This window comes from Amblyomma maculatum, chromosome 5 (genome assembly GCF_055883805.1).
Source record: "Amblyomma maculatum isolate TAMU_Amacu chromosome 5, ASM5588380v1, whole genome shotgun sequence".
Lineage (NCBI taxonomy): Eukaryota > Metazoa > Arthropoda > Arachnida > Ixodida > Ixodidae > Amblyomma > Amblyomma maculatum.
In genome coordinates, this window is record NC_139348.1 from 121,206,124 (window position 1) to 121,224,240 (window position 18,117).

At 41.7% G+C, this 18,117-nt stretch overlaps 1 long non-coding RNA gene across 1 annotated transcript in view; it reads right to left on the bottom strand.

Moving 5' to 3' along the window:
- The window catches only part of LOC146189363 (uncharacterized), a 3,167-nt gene extending 1,405 nt beyond the window's left edge, over positions 1-1,762 (bottom strand). Inside the window, exon 1 of the long non-coding RNA XR_014707291.1 lies at positions 1,734-1,762. This is a non-coding gene — a long non-coding RNA (uncharacterized LOC146189363). The remainder of the gene's footprint in view (positions 1-1,733) is intronic.
- Between the last annotated feature and the right edge of the window lie 16,355 nt (positions 1,763-18,117).

Genomic DNA, 18,117 nt, shown 5'->3' on the forward strand with positions numbered 1-18,117 from the left:
TACCCGGAAGTAAAGAGCTCGCGTCTGCAAAATTACGGGGAAATCATCGACCATTATAAATTGGGACATAGACTGGTAACCCCGCCAGATGTTAGACTAAATAATAGAGAAGCTGTCGCGTGGAGGCGGCTACAAACTAATACGTTCATGAACCCGGCCTGGGCGTTTCACGCGTTACCAGACCTTAGGGACAATGATCTCTGCAAATACTGTGGGGCGAGAGGGACCCTCGACCACATAGTTTGGAAGTGCCCACAATCTCCATGGATAGGACAAAATATTACAAGTAGACTAGCCTGGGATACCCTGCTGCGAAGCGCGTACCCTGCGATCCAGCACCGCACCTTCCATCTGGCGGAAGAGGCCGCAACAAGCCAAGAGCTACCTGCCAGCCTTCAATCCGCGGGCGCACAACTCCCCGTCTTCCCCGGCACGCATGCCGGGGGCGGGAAAGAGGACGTCCATTTTCGATGGAATTAAAAGTTGTACTACCAACCAGCTCAGGTGGTCGAAAGTACTCCGTAGCCCTCCCCTACAGCTCCCCTTTCTCGCCTTCCCCTTTCACTTCAACCTTCCTCTCTTCCCTCACGGCGCGGTTCAAGTGTCCACAGAGTAGGTGTGACAGATACTGCGCCTTTCCCTTCCGGTGAACCAATTGAACTGGAATTGAAAAAGTTTGAAGATTAAACTATACGTGAAGAGGGTAGTTTTGGTGGTTTACAATAACGGAAGACATGGGCGGAAGCTAGGTCGTACTTGAGCCTTTTAAAAATGTTCTGAAACCTAAACTGCAGGCATTCTTAACTAGAGTCAATTCTACACTACAGCTGAGGCTACGACGGAAACTCGTTCGGCAAGGAAAAAAAACAAACAAAACTGATTGTTATTGGAAGGGAAAGGCGCGGTAACTGTCTCACTTGTTTTCTGTGGACACCTCAACCGCGCCTAAATGAAGCGAGGAGGGTGGGAGTGAAAGTGGAAAGAGAGAAAGAGGAGCCGTAGTGGAGGGCTACGGAGTAATTTCGACCACCTGGGGAACCTTAACGTGCGCTGACATCGCACTGCACACGGACGCCTCTTGGTTTCGCCTCCATCGAAACGCAGCCGCCGAGGTCGGGTTCGAACCCGGGTACTCCGGCACAGTAGTCGGGCGTCTTACCACTCCACCACCCCGGCGGGGCGCAAGAAAAAAATACGACAATATTCAAGAAACCAGCACTCGCCGATATAACTGATAAAACAAAACTAAACCAAGACATGTTTGTGAAGCTGAGCAAATGTTCAGGGAACAAATATACTAGTGGTATTATTAAAATTAGAAAAGTCAAGTGCAAAACAGCCTATTAGAACATAACGATTACCTTATATGGCCAAAATTCATTTAAGCAAGTGTGTAGAACACCACTCGCCGCTCTATTTGCGAGGAGGTTTATTGTACTTTTCCAAAGAAGGACTCCATAACTAATAAATCCAACTTTCTACATTTATGAGGGGTTAACTGTACTTTTACAAAAAAGGGCTCCCTACTAATAAATCTATGTTTCTACAGTGAAAATTCGGTTCGCAAGGTAAGGTCATTTATCTCTGCAGAATTCCTGCTTAATCGCAATCATTTTCTTCGTAGTTTTTCAAACAACTGAACGCATTCCGCTCTACCCATATTACGCATATATTGAATTCATTCGTATGAGGGGCGACTTGAACAGTTTCCTTTTCGAAATTCATTTACTCACTAGTCGTTTTCTTCCCGGATGTCGTTGCCCTGTAAATAAAAAGGGCAAAGTATTCTTTTTTTCTTTTTGTGGACACGAAACAATCGCTTCATCAGAAATCGATTCCTTGATTTAGAGTCGCGTTTTGGTACATTACTTTATATCGGGGTTCGAGTTTCTGGCACGAAGAATTTTCGCGTTTGTGCGCACAAGCGCACATAGGTCGAATACGCGAAACTCAGCCCTTAAAAGCCTCAATGAACAGGCTATGTACGGCAGCGAGTAGCTGTGCTTCTTATGAACTGCGTTCTCAGCTATTCCTTGGCAAATCATAAATATATGCTAATGACATAGACTGAAAGCCGATGTGAAGTAAGTGATCATGAACGTTGAATTTGCATTCCCAGCAGGGCATGGGGCCTTAAGCTGGCCATCTTGCACAGAGGGATGAGGGCGAGCAGATCATTGCATGCAAGCACATTCCTAACTAGGGGATCTGCCCATAATTCCGATCAGGTAATCTTATTGTCGTGAAGAAACACTCACATCCCGGGGCAGTTCAAGGGATAAAATCTGCTAGGAAGAACTTCTTTGGAAGAGAAAAATACTTAAATGGTAGTCTGCAGCAAAACGTAGATTCGAAAGCTTCAATTGAACTTTGGGAATAGCCTAAAATACACACTAAACAAGATTAATTCTTTACATACTATAAGCACTTTTACTAGTTTGGTCCAGGTTTCAATTTACACAGACCAAACCAAGTGTGCGTATATTTATGAGCAACAATAACAAGAGCGAAAACAGGCATTCATGTAATTAACATACATACGTGGTTGCAACAGTTTACAGAAGCGCATTCCAGCTAGCCATTCATTTCCAAACACCTTTTAAGCTTGTCTGAGGTAACTTTAACAAGACATTTGTACCCATTTTTCAAAAATATTTAGCTGCGTTAGAATATTTGTTTGTATTAATTTCGAAAGCAGGTAATAATGTGGAGATCAATGCTGGATGTGAGGTCATATTTGATGCGCATCGCAAACTAGCTGTACTAATTAGAAAATCTCTGAAGCATGCAAAACAATGGTCACAACAAAACTCAAAATTGTTTTCGAAGCGTTGCCATTGCTGGTGCCAACTTTTCTTCCCGCTGTATTAGATGAGATATGAACTTCGGTCAATCCAAAACTAATTTCCTAGACACCTTCATAAAGGCATATACGTTTTTTTTATAAATAAGTTAGAGTCGTTGTGAAACAGAACAGATGCTAGCGGAATATTTCGGTACGTCAGTTTTTCTTCAGGCCGTGCAGTTTCAATCATAAAGCTTATGCAGCAGAAAACCACTTTCACGAAATATCAAATTCGGCAGTTGTGGAATTGAGGTTTATCAGCTCGGTTTCGGTTCATGCCACCGTAAACAATGAATCACTATGCCTATTTATTAGTCACTAAGTGCTATTAATAAAATTGTAGCATAGGCATTGTTAATTACTTTATATTTCACATTAGATAAGTTCTTAAGATTATTGAATCTGGTGAGCACCCATGGGATTACTTTGTTTTACAACATTCTACCTTAAAGACTTTCGTCTGAAAGTTGTGGTACTCTCTTGGTTTGCCCAAACATTTTAGAGCGTTTCCCTGTATATGATATTTCGTTCAAAAATACTTTGCGCTGCTTCTTTCATTGCTTCGAAGCAAGATGTTATGAAAGGAAACATTAAGATACATACTTTGCCCTTCCTGCATCAGTTTCGAGGATGACTGGAAAAACAGAAGAAATTGCAATCAATTTTGGAATGATTCAATGGCACTTTATCAAGATTAGATAAGAAATTATAGGTTTACCTAAAATGTAGTCTCGACCTTTCAAACATGATATGCGTGCCTAGCTTTCATCAAATTACATATTCACAAATATAGGCCTTCCAAACTATCAACCTTTAAGTTTAACTGTTTCAAGGCGAAAACAATTATTAAAACCCCGCACTTTTTTTTCTGAGAATAACGGAAGCTTTAATGTTAAAATTTCGAATTAACCTTTATTTTTTTCTGGATTTTTTATATTGTTTAGGTTCTTTATTTAATATAGAAAATTCCCTGTGTGGTAGATTCTAGGACAACTGTTTGAAAAGCTAAATCATCGGAAGCACTTGATTTAGACAGCTACAGTTATCTTTTCTGTAACTGCATAGTCGTCAAAGACAGTTGTCCTAGATCTCAATATGGCAAAAATGCGAGAATAAAAAAAAGAAACAGGAATAAATGACGTCATACCGAATGAGATGAGGAGCACACAAAAAATGATTACGATGGTCTTCATATCCAATGCCTTTCCACTTGTCTTCCCAGCAGTTTTGGGGGTCCCTCTGGCAGCTACGTTCTTCTCACTGCCCATGAGCGTGGTGTTGTGTTGCTCTTTATAAAGGATGCGATTCGTTGCCTCTAGCACACAGCGGATTCACCTTTGTTCCTCACCTCTGAAGTCAGATGCGAAAGTAGACAACATGGGTTGTAACAACCAGAACCTTTCGACGCCTAGCTGCTAATGCACTTGCATTCACAACGGGTTGAAGGACAAAGGACGGGCCATATTTATTGAGATCATCCGGATGTCTATACATCGGCCCTCGAAAGGAGGAATGGGGTGTTCTTTCAGCACTTCGTTTGTTGGCGCCTCGCGACGTCGCTTCGGTAGATATGATGCAAGCTACCAGGAAGCAATCACAGCGCTACTCTCTAAACATTCACGGTCTCTGACGCCCTTTGCCTGACGCGATGGAACGTAGCCTGTGTCGCGTATATCTTCGGGCTTGAATTGTCGTAGACGACGTTTGCGCTTTGACACACAAACATCTTCTCAAAGCTACCGTAGGCGCTGAAAGAAGACATAAAGTTTCGAAGGTGAATGAAGGACAGTGGACGAAGCATACTTCGATCCTCATGAATGCGATTTTGAGCAAACAGAAGAATCAGTTCTGCGGCGCTTCGGGGAACGATTCATTCGATGTAAAATTGCTACGCTGACCGGCTCACATTTAGACCTTGAAATACACTCATGTAATGCCGGCAGCTGGATTAGTTGTTTTGCCCGCCCTGCAACCAAGATCATTACAAGCGTTCACAATTGAGCGCCAGAGACGACATATTCACCGCATCCATTACTGTATCATTGTTAGTCGACTCTTTGATCAGGAGAGCAATGAAAATTGAAAAGTCAACTATCTTGTCTCATTGTTTGTTTATTGTGCTTAAGACAATACATAAGTAGTGCCAAGGGGCAGAGGCAAAAGTCGATAGCAATGCTCTCCTGCTTGGGCCAATGTCCCAGCAAAAACTTGCAGCACCACAGCACAACACATAACAATAACTGCATATAAAGCAAACGTACACATGTACAGAGGGAATCTATCGAATCAAAGGAAATAAAGAGCAGCGTTGAAACCATCATTAGATAATCAAATTATACAATTATGTAACAACCTATGTGGAGAACAGATTAACATATGAATTATATAAAAGAATACAAAACCAATCAGTGGGTATATTTCACGCAGTGAAAAATGACAAAATCACATCAGAACACTTAATTTTGATATGCGTTTCGTAAGCAGTGTCACTGACAAGAAGCATGTAGCTATGTTTACATATTATGCAAAAACTAATTTCTCCCTTTTTTCCTGAAGGAAAGCAGGGAAGAAGAACAATCAGTGATATCGAATAAAGGCGGGAAAAGATTCAAGCAGCTAGGAATTCGATAGTTGAGCAGTTGCATACCATAATTCCTTCTAATGAAAGGTTTCAAGGAGTGGTGTCTGAATGTGTAACAGGGTACATTCTTAGTGTAGGTAGATTCTAAGAAAAGTTCTGTATTTGTTTTCACCTCTAGATCGTTTCGGTAAGCCGCTGGCATTACAAGGCTTCAATTTTCAATATACCATCTTTTAGAAAGTATTCGGACACGTGCTCATAAGATGATACACCATGAATGAATCTTAAACCTTTCTTTTCCATCAGATATAACTTATTAAGGTTCGATTTTGAAGTAACACCCCAGACAAGCAGACAATACGTAAACCGCAAAATGAAATATAGCTGGCGTTTTAGGGGTTTAGGAAGGTAAGCTTGAATCCTGTTTAGCAACGCCAACATTTGAGCAATACTACTTTTTCCTGCATTCACATGGTCGGCCCAGCGAAGGTTTTCATAAATTTTAACTACTACGAATGTATGTTCCGATATTCTTTATAATGCCTGCAGGTTAAATTTCAGTGTACGCGGAAGATTCGTCTGCTTATTTCTAGGACCAAATAAGATGTATATATATTTTTACGTTTAAATTAGGTTGTTTAGCACGGAGCCATTGAGACTGATTCTGAAGCCAGAGATATGCGTTTGCGTGAAGAGATGTGAAATCATCAGAAGAAAATAAATCATTTGCATCATCCGCATACAGAATAATATCTTGGGTATTGGAAAGTGAGACTTCGTCGTTTATATATAAGAGAAAAATTTCAGGACCTCGAATGGAGCCTTGCGGGACACCAAATTTTATGGATCCAGTGTCTGAGACGATACTAGCTATTGTGACATATTGCTTACGATTTGACAAGTAACTGCGTACCAATTTCACCGGAAGGCCTCTTATACCATCATGAGGTAATTTGGTGTATAAAATGTGCTTTATGGAATCAAATGCTTTTCTAAAATCTAAAAATATACCTATAGTGCACAGTTGTTGCTCAATATTACTGACAAATTCATCTCGTATATTTAGCAGTGCAAACTCAGTGGATTCACCTTTCTTGAATCCATATTGGCACTAAGATAGTAAACTGTGATTATTCAAATGATTAATTACTCTGGTGTTAATAGCTTTTTCTGATACCTTTGAGAACAGTGGCAAAATTGATATAGGCAAACAATTGGAGGAACACTTAAGCTTAACGCGTCTCTCATAGCCTAAGTCGCTTTGGGACGTTAAACCCCACAAACAAACACAAACAAAACTTAAGCTTAACCTTTAAATGTATAATGCGACCGCATGAATGTATTCCGTTCACAGGCTCCTCTTGCGGATTCTCGTTCGAGGTCGCGAGTTTTGCCGATGACTAAACCAGTAATATTCTCTTCATGACTCCGCTATTCCACACATTCTCATTATATAGCATACAACCTTAAGTTACCGCATTACATAAAATACCCACTTATATAGATATATAGGTAGATATATACGTGGCTTTAACTCCATCTTTTCGGGGAACAGCGTGTCTAACCCGGTATCCAAGGGAACTGGCGGGTTTTATTTCGATATCGCCCTTCCATCCCAAAGGCGAAACTCCTCGAGTTGTCAGCGCTTGCCTGCGGGCTGACACATGATGTCGTAACGTCAAAAAAACTCAAGACCAATTACTGCAAGAATATGCAGACCGTTAATTACCAACTGCCAAACTACGTCCATACACCATGTCCAACACACCGAACCAGATTTTTTGAGGAATGGGGGTAGTCCTTCGAAGCTGTTTCGTTAAACCAGTGTCCTAATATAGAGCTCGATAATGGCAAGGAGGTGAGGAGCTCGTTAGTACGACATGTGAAAGAAACCAACCCTCTAGAATCCAAAGAAGGCATAAGAGATTGTATTTTGCAGCGGAAGCTACACTGCCATAGGTTTTCAATACCTCAGGTGGCGGCAGCTACGCCGTTAAGAGGCGTATCTACGGTCTCCTAAAAAAAATCTACCTGCCATGAATTTGAATTCACGTTACTCCTATGCCATTGGCTAGAGCTGCCAACTCGGGTTGCTCCTTTCTTATAGGAGAGCGAAATCAGAATCACCCTTCCAGAACCATTTCCGTACTCGTTACCCCTACGACACGCAGACATGTCCTTGCAGCTTGGTTGAAGCGTGGCTTTATATGTGGGCTGGTAGCTTACGCTCTCGCGTCATTCCCTTAAAGGATAAGGTTAAGTGTCCCCAATAATGTAGCACCTTTCACTGATAGGGCTTAATAGGCGAATAATGTAGCAGGCAAAAGAAGCTTCGGCCGTTGCTTTCGCAATTCAACTAGTGCTAATCAAAGCTAAACAGTAACTAATTTTTTATATTTATTGGCGTTAGTAAATGAGATATTCTTAGTATAATATTTTGCCTGTCAATTAATACACAAACCGTAACACGGAATGACTGAATATGTCCGAACGAATAAGAATTGCAACCTTAATGAAGATATCAATACCTTAACTGTGATCATGCAAAAGCGTGTGGGCATGACTCGTAATTGCAGGAATAGCATGCATTAGTCTCTCATGCTAACGGTGTGGACTCCGAGAAAATGCATAAAGAGAACGCATAACAGATCTGCCAAGGGACAGCAAAGGCAAGATATGCGAATCAGATTAGGAAGATTTGGCTTAAAAGGCAGCCGCAGCCAACGTATACAATTATTTATTTTATTATGATTATAAATAATACATATTAATTATATGGTATAATATATATATTGCGAGCCTTCTGTGGACCTTCTTTCATTTGTACATGCCATGATCTTCTTCTTTCATTTGTACATACCATCATCATCGCCCCGCGGCGCCGGCTCCGGCGCGCGCCTGGGTTCGTGATCGGATTAAAACGCTAGACAAGGCTTCGCTGTCCTTGCCGTCACAACCTCGCCGTCTTGACCTAGCCTTCTTTTACAAGATATATATATATATATATATATATATATATATATATATATATATATATATATATATATATATATATATATATATATATATATATATATATATATATATATATATATATATATATATATATATATATATATATATAAAATTTTAATTATTGTTGCTAAAGAGCGGGAGGTGCTTTTGACACAGTGGATGCAGTTTGGCAGGTGAGGACGCTGATTATTGATAGCTCACTACGCGAAATTGTTTCTTGAGTTGTTTGAGCATAGTTATTTGTTCACCTCGTGTGGTAAATGTTTTTGTTGTTGTTGCAAATCATATACTTCTGCTTCCTTTAAGAACAAGGTCATGTACCTAAAAGTAGAGCAGTGAAAATGTTTTCATTATGCCGTATTTGTGCGATAGTCCATTATTCTCCCGTGCCTCAAGCCGCGCAAAAGCTTCAACGCCTGAACAAAGAATCATTTTCACTCCTGTTATGGTATGTATACAAGGTCCTCCATCATGTAGGTGGAGGACCTTGTATACATGGGGCCAATCTGTTCAAAGCGTCAATGTGTACTGCCCGCACCTCAAGGCAATGCGGCAGCCCAAGCAAATCACCACGTCCAGGTCAGTCTCTGCCCGCTCTACGTCGCTGTATGTGCGGCCGTGACTCGCGCACAGCACTTCGAAAAGAGCGACCACCTCCTTGCATGTTCACCCCAGGAGTGGAGGACGCTTTACCTTAAGACTTGAAAATTTATGGCTGATTCAGTTTTCTTTCTTCTATAAGCATATGCAACGACTGACAACGTTTTGAACTGATGGTAGGGCTTAGTATTGTTTTAGAGCTCTGGAGAATATTTGTATCAGCTGAAACGAAGCATGTTCATAGATGCTACACGCATACTGCGCTCAGACATTTTACACTACAGCGTCAAATCGAGCCAAAAATGAACTGCCATGAGGTTATCTTCATTTTTGTTATAATTCAGCTTTGTAGGCGGGGAATTTTGAAAACATTTATTCTTCTCGGTAGTAGTTGCTGCCCTGGGCACTTTCTGTTACTCCTTCTTGTGCGCTGCCTTTCTTTTATCTCTGCGAATCTTAGGATTAACAAGCTAGCATAGTTTACAGCCCACTGTACACATGCTATACTGTTTATAGTTATTTGTGAGGATATGGTAACGCTTTTGGCCTAGACCGTCATTAACAAAAAAAATGTATCAGTTGCTGTAAGTGGGAAAGTGCTCGAAAAAAAAAAACCTTCCATGTGGTGGGGAGGCCACGCAGTACTACTATCACTGGCTATATTGTCGCGTAATAAAATAGAATGATAAAGGTTACAAAAAACATTGATTTTAGAAGAATACTATTTATGTTTTTAGGAATGCGCATCAAGCAACAAAGAATTCTGCGTTGTTTTTTTGTAAATGAACAATTGAGAACATTTTCGGGTCTATGATTAATTTTAGTGAGGCGTACCTTGAAAAATTAAAATGAAAATGTGCGCATAATTATTGCTAATTTTTTATTTACGAATTACTTGTCAGGTAATGCACACGGGAGGCCTAAACACTTGCAACACCAAATGCCTGCTTTATTTCCCTATCATGTGTTTTGCGTAGCATAGCAAACGAGCCGGAGCTATCGCGCTTTATGAATAGCTGCAGGCTCTTGGTCCCACCTCGCAGTCCTCTATTACATGTGTATCTTCAATAACGTATACATTTTTCTGGAATAAAAAGGGCTTCTTAATCTTTAGCCGCTTTTGAGACCTAGTGATATCTGCAAAATTTGGTCATATCTGCAAAAACTTAACCACTAATTAATAGTACCGATGATGACTGAAAACATTGTAATCATCAGAATACCCTTCTTCGTTTCCAAGCAAGGCCATACCGCATGACACTCATTGAATTCCTTGAAGACTGAGTACCAGTTATTTAAATGACATTAACGTAAATATAAGAAGAGAGCTACGTGGATGTGGACACTGCAAACAAGTCTTCAGAATTCTAATGATGACTGCTGTGACCACTCATACACGTAATCAGGCTTCCTAAAGTTGACAGTAACTGCAAGACGAATACCCACTTATCGCTAGGCTTTTGAATGGCATTTGATGTTTGTATACAGAAACTTTGCTTTTCGCTTGGTAGTGTAGAACAATGACCCTATTGCGCCGACAAAGAATTTTATTTTTTTCTGGGCACATTGCTCCATGAGTAGTGGGTTAGCAAGATAGCTTTTTTCTTTTAATCACAGTACAGATGAATTTCTTCTGTCTCTCACACAACGTTAGAATGGTCCAACCCGAAGAATGCCTTACTTATTGATTGAATCTGAAGTGCAATAAATGCAAGATTTCAAAACCGCACGTTTCAATTCACTACTGATTCTACCCCGCCGGGGTGGTGCAGTGGTTACGACGCTCTACTACTGGTTCCCAAGGACGCGGGATCGAATCCCGGCCTCGGCGGCAGTTTTTCTATGGAGGCTAAAAGCAAGGCGCCCGGGTGCTGTGCGATGTCAGTGCACGTTAAAGAACCCCAGATGGTCGAAATTTCCGGTGTCCTCCACTACGGCATCTCTCATAGCCTGAGTTGCTTTGGGACGTTAAACCCCACAAACCAACCAACAAAACAACCACTACTGGTTCTAAGCAGCAAGCCCTTCAGAATGGCGTATATAAATGTCTCAGGTACTCTATAGGCATGCCAGAAACTCGGATATAGGACCAGGTGCTGTCAGCTTTTCACGGCCTACTCTCTGGTCTTACAAACTTGGGTTGACGGGATCTTCGAAACGCTGTCTGGCCAAATCCTCCACCATATAAAGAGAGTGCTCTGTGGCCATTTCTCTGAAATTGTTCTGTGTTTCTCCTCATGTGGATTCTTTGCCTCACGAACACTACGAACACAGAGAAAAGTATGTCCATGGACAGCCAACAAATGGCAGCTGCTATGAATCGGCAGTATATGACAATAACAAAGCATTTTGAGTATTACTAGATTAATAGCAATCTTTGCAGAATGAAACTGCAGATATGCCTAGATAGAACTTATCTGCATGCTCTTGCGCCCCACATTTCTTAGATTGCTGGAAGAGTTTCAAAATTTATGATTTATTTCTTCGTTTATTTTTCTGCCGTTCAATATAAAACTATTAGAGTTTGTTATAACGTCTTACACTGCTTTCTGTTCACACCCTTTTGAAGAAATGCTTGTGCTTTTATTTTCACAGTTTAACTTGTCGGAATCGACAAAAGCGGGCGTCCGCAGGAATGTTCGTTTTATGGCTTCGAAAATCTATTAGCCAAATGACCGAATGCATAAGCGTTCCCTACAATTGTGATGTCACTTTCAAAAAGGAATGCTATTGGTATGTATGCTAAATATATTCTCAACATGCAACCACCTGCGGTTAGTAATAACCTGTTTTTCCCCCACTGCTCGACAATCGTTACTTTTTTATACGACGTCGTCAACTTCACAGAAAGGGCGCCTCTTCCTCATCCTCAGATCTCCCTGATGCATCACGTGGGTTTACTTTGCACGAGCACCTGGTACAATCTGCCCGTGAACTCTTTCACTGGCGCTGTCACTACAGGTGGGTGATGTACGTCATTACGGTGGCGGTGCCCAACATGCAGTTTTTGAATCCTGCATATCATTTACTGTGGAATTGTAGCAAGAACACAGGGAACACAAATGCCAATGTAGAGACAGTAGGGGCGCCGATGGTACTGACACACATCGTAACAGCCGACGCGTTGCACCTTGAGTACAACAGATAAATTCTCCCACTATTGTGAACCGAAATTAGCTATAGCGGTTTTCTACGGCGGTAAGCTAATTTTTTACATCAAAGCCTGCGCATTAAAAAAATAAAATACATATTGTTTGCGATCCATTATACCGAGCTCGCTATGACAAAACAAGCAGCTAGCAAGCATCACTCACAGTGTCGTAATCGTGCCTCTTGCCACTTGAGCAGAAGCTTTCCCGCAGAGCTTGGAACGTAATAGCAAACCTTTGCGCAGCTCACCTAACTCCACTCTCTACCGGAGCATATGCAGGACTACTAGCGTGATTATGTATCCGCTTTTGCGCTAGCCTAGAAAACGATGCGTCGCACATTAAGCGGCCGAGTGGGGAATCGGAGTGCCCACTTCAGTTTCGAAAGGATTCATAAGTTTGATGTTGTTCTCATATTGCCGCGAATTTGAACAGGCGACAACTACTCATTCAAGCGGGGTATCACCGAAAGATGCATGACGCAAAAAATTTACCACGCCGTCAACAAGGGTCAAGCTTGAATGTTAGTTACAGTTCTGTGACAGCGTGCCTTAAGGAAACGTTTTTTTTTTACGATGAAAACCTTATGTCCCTCATGAGACGCGATGTCTGAGGCCAAAAGTTCTCCGAAGAACAGCAGAGGCTCTACGCAACCTGTTTCCAGGAAACTGGTCTCAGTCTTTTGTTTGCAAGAATCGAAGGGTGTGTGTGAGTATGGAAAAGCATTAGGTTAAGGAGGTGTGCAGTACGTCGTAGATAGCAGTTGTGGACGTCAGCGATTAGAATGACGTAGTCATGGCAAAGAATATAACATCCATTCAAAATTGAAACGAATATAAATATTGAATAAATAAGAAAGATAAAAACATACAAAAGAAAGTAAATGATATAAAAATTCGGGCGGCTATTAGATGTCTCCTAAGAGGAGAATGCCGAAAGTCTACGCCTCCTCTCACATCATTGACGTCTCATCGGTGTTCGTTGGAGTGCTACATATAGCATAATTGGTTTACAGGAAAGGAAATGCACAGTATCTATCACACTTTCTCCAAAAGATGCGAGCTTGAACGGTACACCATCGCTTTTGTCGCGTGGCGTTTCTTGGCGTGCGTACAAATGTTGCATTGCAGATGACAGGCACGGTAGACAAGGAGAACACATCTCGTGGAATCTCGCACACATATCCAACACCTCCTATTAAGAGGCGTTGACAGATCTCGGCCACTGATCTCGCGCAAAAATCTCACGCTCAGGTTTCGCACACGGGATTTCTTTCCATGAGCCTAGAAAGGTTTCGCCTTAATAAGTGTTGGATACATCGGAAAAGGATCGAAATGCAGAATGAGCTCTTAACGGACCTAGCCACGGAACAAGTGTAGCAGAGCAGCAAGAGCGCTGAGGATTTTGCATTTCTCTACGGCAGGTTTCGCAGATCCGCTCAAGGTTCTTTTTTTTTTGCTACTGTGCGCTTCAAAACGTTGGCGATATTTGTCATCATAGCAGTGGCAATTTAAGCGTATGAGTCACATCAGAGTATCCCTGCTGCTATAGTAGCGAATCCCGCACAGGCATAGCTGGAAAGTTCATATTATGGTTGCTGCCATGTGTCTTCAAGATTGGAAGTGCAACTGACGTAGAAGAGTGAAAAAAATAATTGCAATAAAAAGCGGTGCGTTAGTACTGCACTGTATTTCTTGCTGTCACGCTTGTTCCTGGAAGCTAAGAGGTGCGACGGCAAGAAATTGGAACAAAGCACGTTCTGGGCATTGCTCAGTTGGCATTTATTTTTATCGCAGTAGTACCATTTCCAAGCATGTATACCTCCCATAATTGCTTAAAGTGAAACAAATACTACTGCAGGTACAATTTTAGGCAATAACCCCCTGTCATTTACTCTCGCTACAGAGATCTAAGCTCCATAAAATCAGCCTACAATTCGCTTGTGATTTTTTACCATCGTTAACGCTATCTGCTACTTCTCTGTGCGTGCAAAATGCAATCAAATGGGTCATGTATTGATAATAATTACAATAGCGAAGTGTCTTTTCAATGTTATGCTTTCACGGCTAAGCAAACTCACATTTTGAGCTCTCGATCCTTTTATGTGCTAATTGTCCCGAGGCCGTACCGCTTTTTGAATGGCAAAGAAAGGGCGAGAATGTGACGGAACGCCTAAAAGTTGATTTTCAAATGACTCAGCTTTCTCGAGAGGTTTCTGTGATTTATGAATCCCCTTCAAATATTAAAGGTGTCATAGTTCAATCACGAGGAGGACACTTTTATTCAATGCCGAAAACGGTTGGTTGGTTGGTTTGTGGGGTTTAACGTCCCAAAGCGACTCAGGCTATGAGAGACGCCGTAGTGCACCGTTTAGTGATTTCGCGCATGAAATGTATAGGTCTAAATCACGAACGTAAGCTGTACCGACCATGCATGGCTGTGCAACTGTAGTGCTGCATATGTGTATGCGCACGCAAATACTTGTGGTGACAAGCAAATAAATAAAAACAGATTAAAAAAAAACTGTGACCGCAAAGTTCTTTTACTAGATGTTGCACACTACAACACACCGTTTTAGCTTTTTATCGCTCAATGACAGCGACAGAAGCACAACAGAAATTGTTCCTGCTTCACGCTGAAAATCGTGGTAAAGCTGCGCACCTGCCCTTCAGCGGCCCTACAGGATACGTGCGTGCACTAAGCGGCGCTATTGGTCACCCTGGAGCCTCACCGGCAAAGTGCCAAAACCATGTCCGTCCTCAATCTATAACCCGATATATGGCCGATGTAGTGGTAGGGCCTAAGATTTTTCGCTTAGGCCAATGGGCCATTTTTAAAATTTGGCGTCAGTGTGCGGTGCGCTTTGATCGGGCCTAGGCTTTCATGTGACTTGTATGACGTCATCACCGACTCAGTTAATTAGGACATTTTATCACTGAGGACATTTTATCACCGTTTTAATGTAAAAAAATCTTTAGTGCTCTCATTGTGGTTAAAGTGAAGAGACCGTTAAACCCTAATATCTCACCCTTCTTAGGGGTGGCCCCGCCTTTTTTACGCGCAGTGCCGCAAAATGCATCCACGCTCTTATAAGATATCATTAATGATCTTTCAGCGGGTGTGCTAACATTGACGCGACGTCAAAGAAATAACGTTCATAGGCTGATAATGATGAGATATAATAATATGATGTATGAAGTTCTTATGTACAAGGATACGTCGCCCTCCCGCAACCACCGAAAAGTAACGGAAAGCTGCTGATATATGGCCTCTTGTAAATGGATGCATGATTTAATTTGTCGGTGATATGGCAGTAACGTGTCGGACGGCATATTTGCATTTATCCAGTCAGCCATGCTGGTCACCTCACGCCGGAGCTAACTGCAAATATTTCTAATTTTGAAGGAAGGTGTTTACCTCTGCACTCCACCCATTCACATCGTTTGAAAAAATAACACAATCCAGTCGAAAAAAAACTTCATTATTTATATCTCATAGGTTTCAAAATAGACTAGCTTTTAAAAACAATTAATAAAGAAAAGCCGTCACCTGCAGAATAGACACGGCTTGAATTTTAGTTAGCCTGACAGGCCAGTTCAAAGGCACCAAATATTTTAATTGCGGTGATTTGTGAGGCGGTGTAGTGCGCTACTCAGTCTGCACTGCCTGTTAACTAAAGCATTAAATTCTCAAGAATAAATTTCTTTATTAACTTTAGCGTTTGTTATGAGGGCTTTGGTGTAGTTTCTGCTCTCATCTGGTGTGCCGAAACTAGCAATGGAATTACAAGAAGCCAGGAACGCGTGGTTCGTTTTCGTCGTTCTTTTATCTATCGATATGTTCGCTCAAAATTGCGTTCATACCCGCTTGTGCCCCGCTATAAAGCCCCGAATGAATCCTTGCACAACGAGGATTACCTTTTGTATTAATGCCGTGATCTGAGATTCGCTCTTTTATCTGTTTCAGAATTTCAAATGACGCTTGTATTACATCCCTATATCCGCAGCACTGTTTTATTTACTGTTTATTGATTCTTAATACTTAAGCAATACTGGTTCTAAAAGCTCAAGTACCTAATAAAAAAGTAGACAGACTTTTAATCTGGCTGTGCTGTACAGAGGTTGTAAATTGGATGCAATACGTTTTGTCCATTACCAATGCAAAGCTACATTCTTGGTTTATGATTAAAGAGCAGCGGTATCTAATTCTTCGCTGCACACTTATCTAAAGCGGGCCGTAGCCACACCTAACGTAGTCTGCAATCTTTTCTATATACCCCAGTGACACCAGTACTTTGAAACTAATACACAAAACAGAGATGAAAGCATGCGTTAACACCACCGACCACTTTATGCACGTGCGATCGACTCAGATAAACTCGTCTCAGAAGCTTGCACCCATACTGAAGGCAGAGCCATTCAAAGTTCGAATGTTAAATGGGGCTGCGCAGTTTGTGCGATCATATTTCACTCACAGAAACCGAATATACAAATGTACAAACATTGAACGTTCAGGGTTTTTCGTGTCGACTCCAAGTAAGAGCTGGTACCAAATATCGAGCAGATATATTCGCTAAAGAACTCGATCTTGTTAAGAAAAGTGAAGGTCATATTTACAATGCTTACATGCTTTAACTATACTGCTGCTCATCACTTGCAAGATAGATGGAGAATGAAAGAATTGTTTAAGGCATCCCAAAACCGCAGTCTAAAACTGATAGCATTCCTTTTTGTCCTTCTAACCTTGCAATTCATGCGCACGGTGACGATGCATGCATTGAAGTCAGGAAGCCCTTGTGCAGCGAACCTTCTTCAATGAGAAACTACCAGGCTGTTATTAAAGTTTGCACTATACAGCTCGCTGAGTGCGCGATGGAACCTCATCAAGGCGATACAAAAGGACGCTCGAACGATGAACGACGTTCTCTCTACGGTGCTTTCGTGGGAGGCCTAGCAGGAAGGATAGCAATGATGAATTACGAACCATTAGAAGTGACACTCCTGCAAGGGAATTCGCCATTGGGATCCTTTCGTGGCCGCTATAGTCAACGAGGTAGAGAGACGTGCGAACATACGATTGGCCCGGTGTAACACATGTGGGCCACGTGGTGACGGCTAGCGAGTTCATTAGTTCGGCATTACCACTTCGGTTCATTGCCGTATAAAGCGCGATCTTGCGTTAGTCTGCCTTCTAAAATACTGTGCGTACAGACGCCGCGGGCAGGGCACACAGAGCACCATGAGAAGGACAGTGCTTTTCTGCTGCGCGATTGTGCTTGCCTTGGGTGAGGGCCTACGTTTTCTGTTTATTTAGTCGATATCATTAGAGTAGAATTCGGTTTGCTCACAATCGAAACGGTCCGGTTATTGCCTATACCCTCATTGTCTCAAGCTATAGTTACAAGGCAGTCATTGTCGGATACATGCCGGTAGTTCTGCATCTTGCGCAAGGAGGTTTGTTACGTTATGAGGAAATTGAGTGGTCCAGCTACTGAACAAATGCTATGAGCTATGACGAAACATTACTGATGTTATGATAAAAGAAGGTGAGCAGCACCTGTGTATGACACGCAATATTGTCCATGAGTCTTGCAAACGTGTTCAAGAAATTCCTGTTAGTAGTCCTTAACTCCTCAAAGTGAGTTTCGAAAGTACCGTATTTCTGAATTTGAAGAAGAGAACTGCTTTTCCATAATCATATGTCTTCAATCTCCAGCAAGAAAATCTTGTAGTCACATTATTGAAGAATGCCGGTACCATGCATTCATAGAATATGTTCCTGTTGCAAGACAAAAACGTTGGACTAAACGAAGGTGGTGCCGGAGAGCACTACATTCTTGAAGCCTACGCTCGACAAAGTGACTCCCGCTTTTACGTTTAAAACGCAGAATTATGCATATATGATGGCATATCAAGACTGAAAAAAAA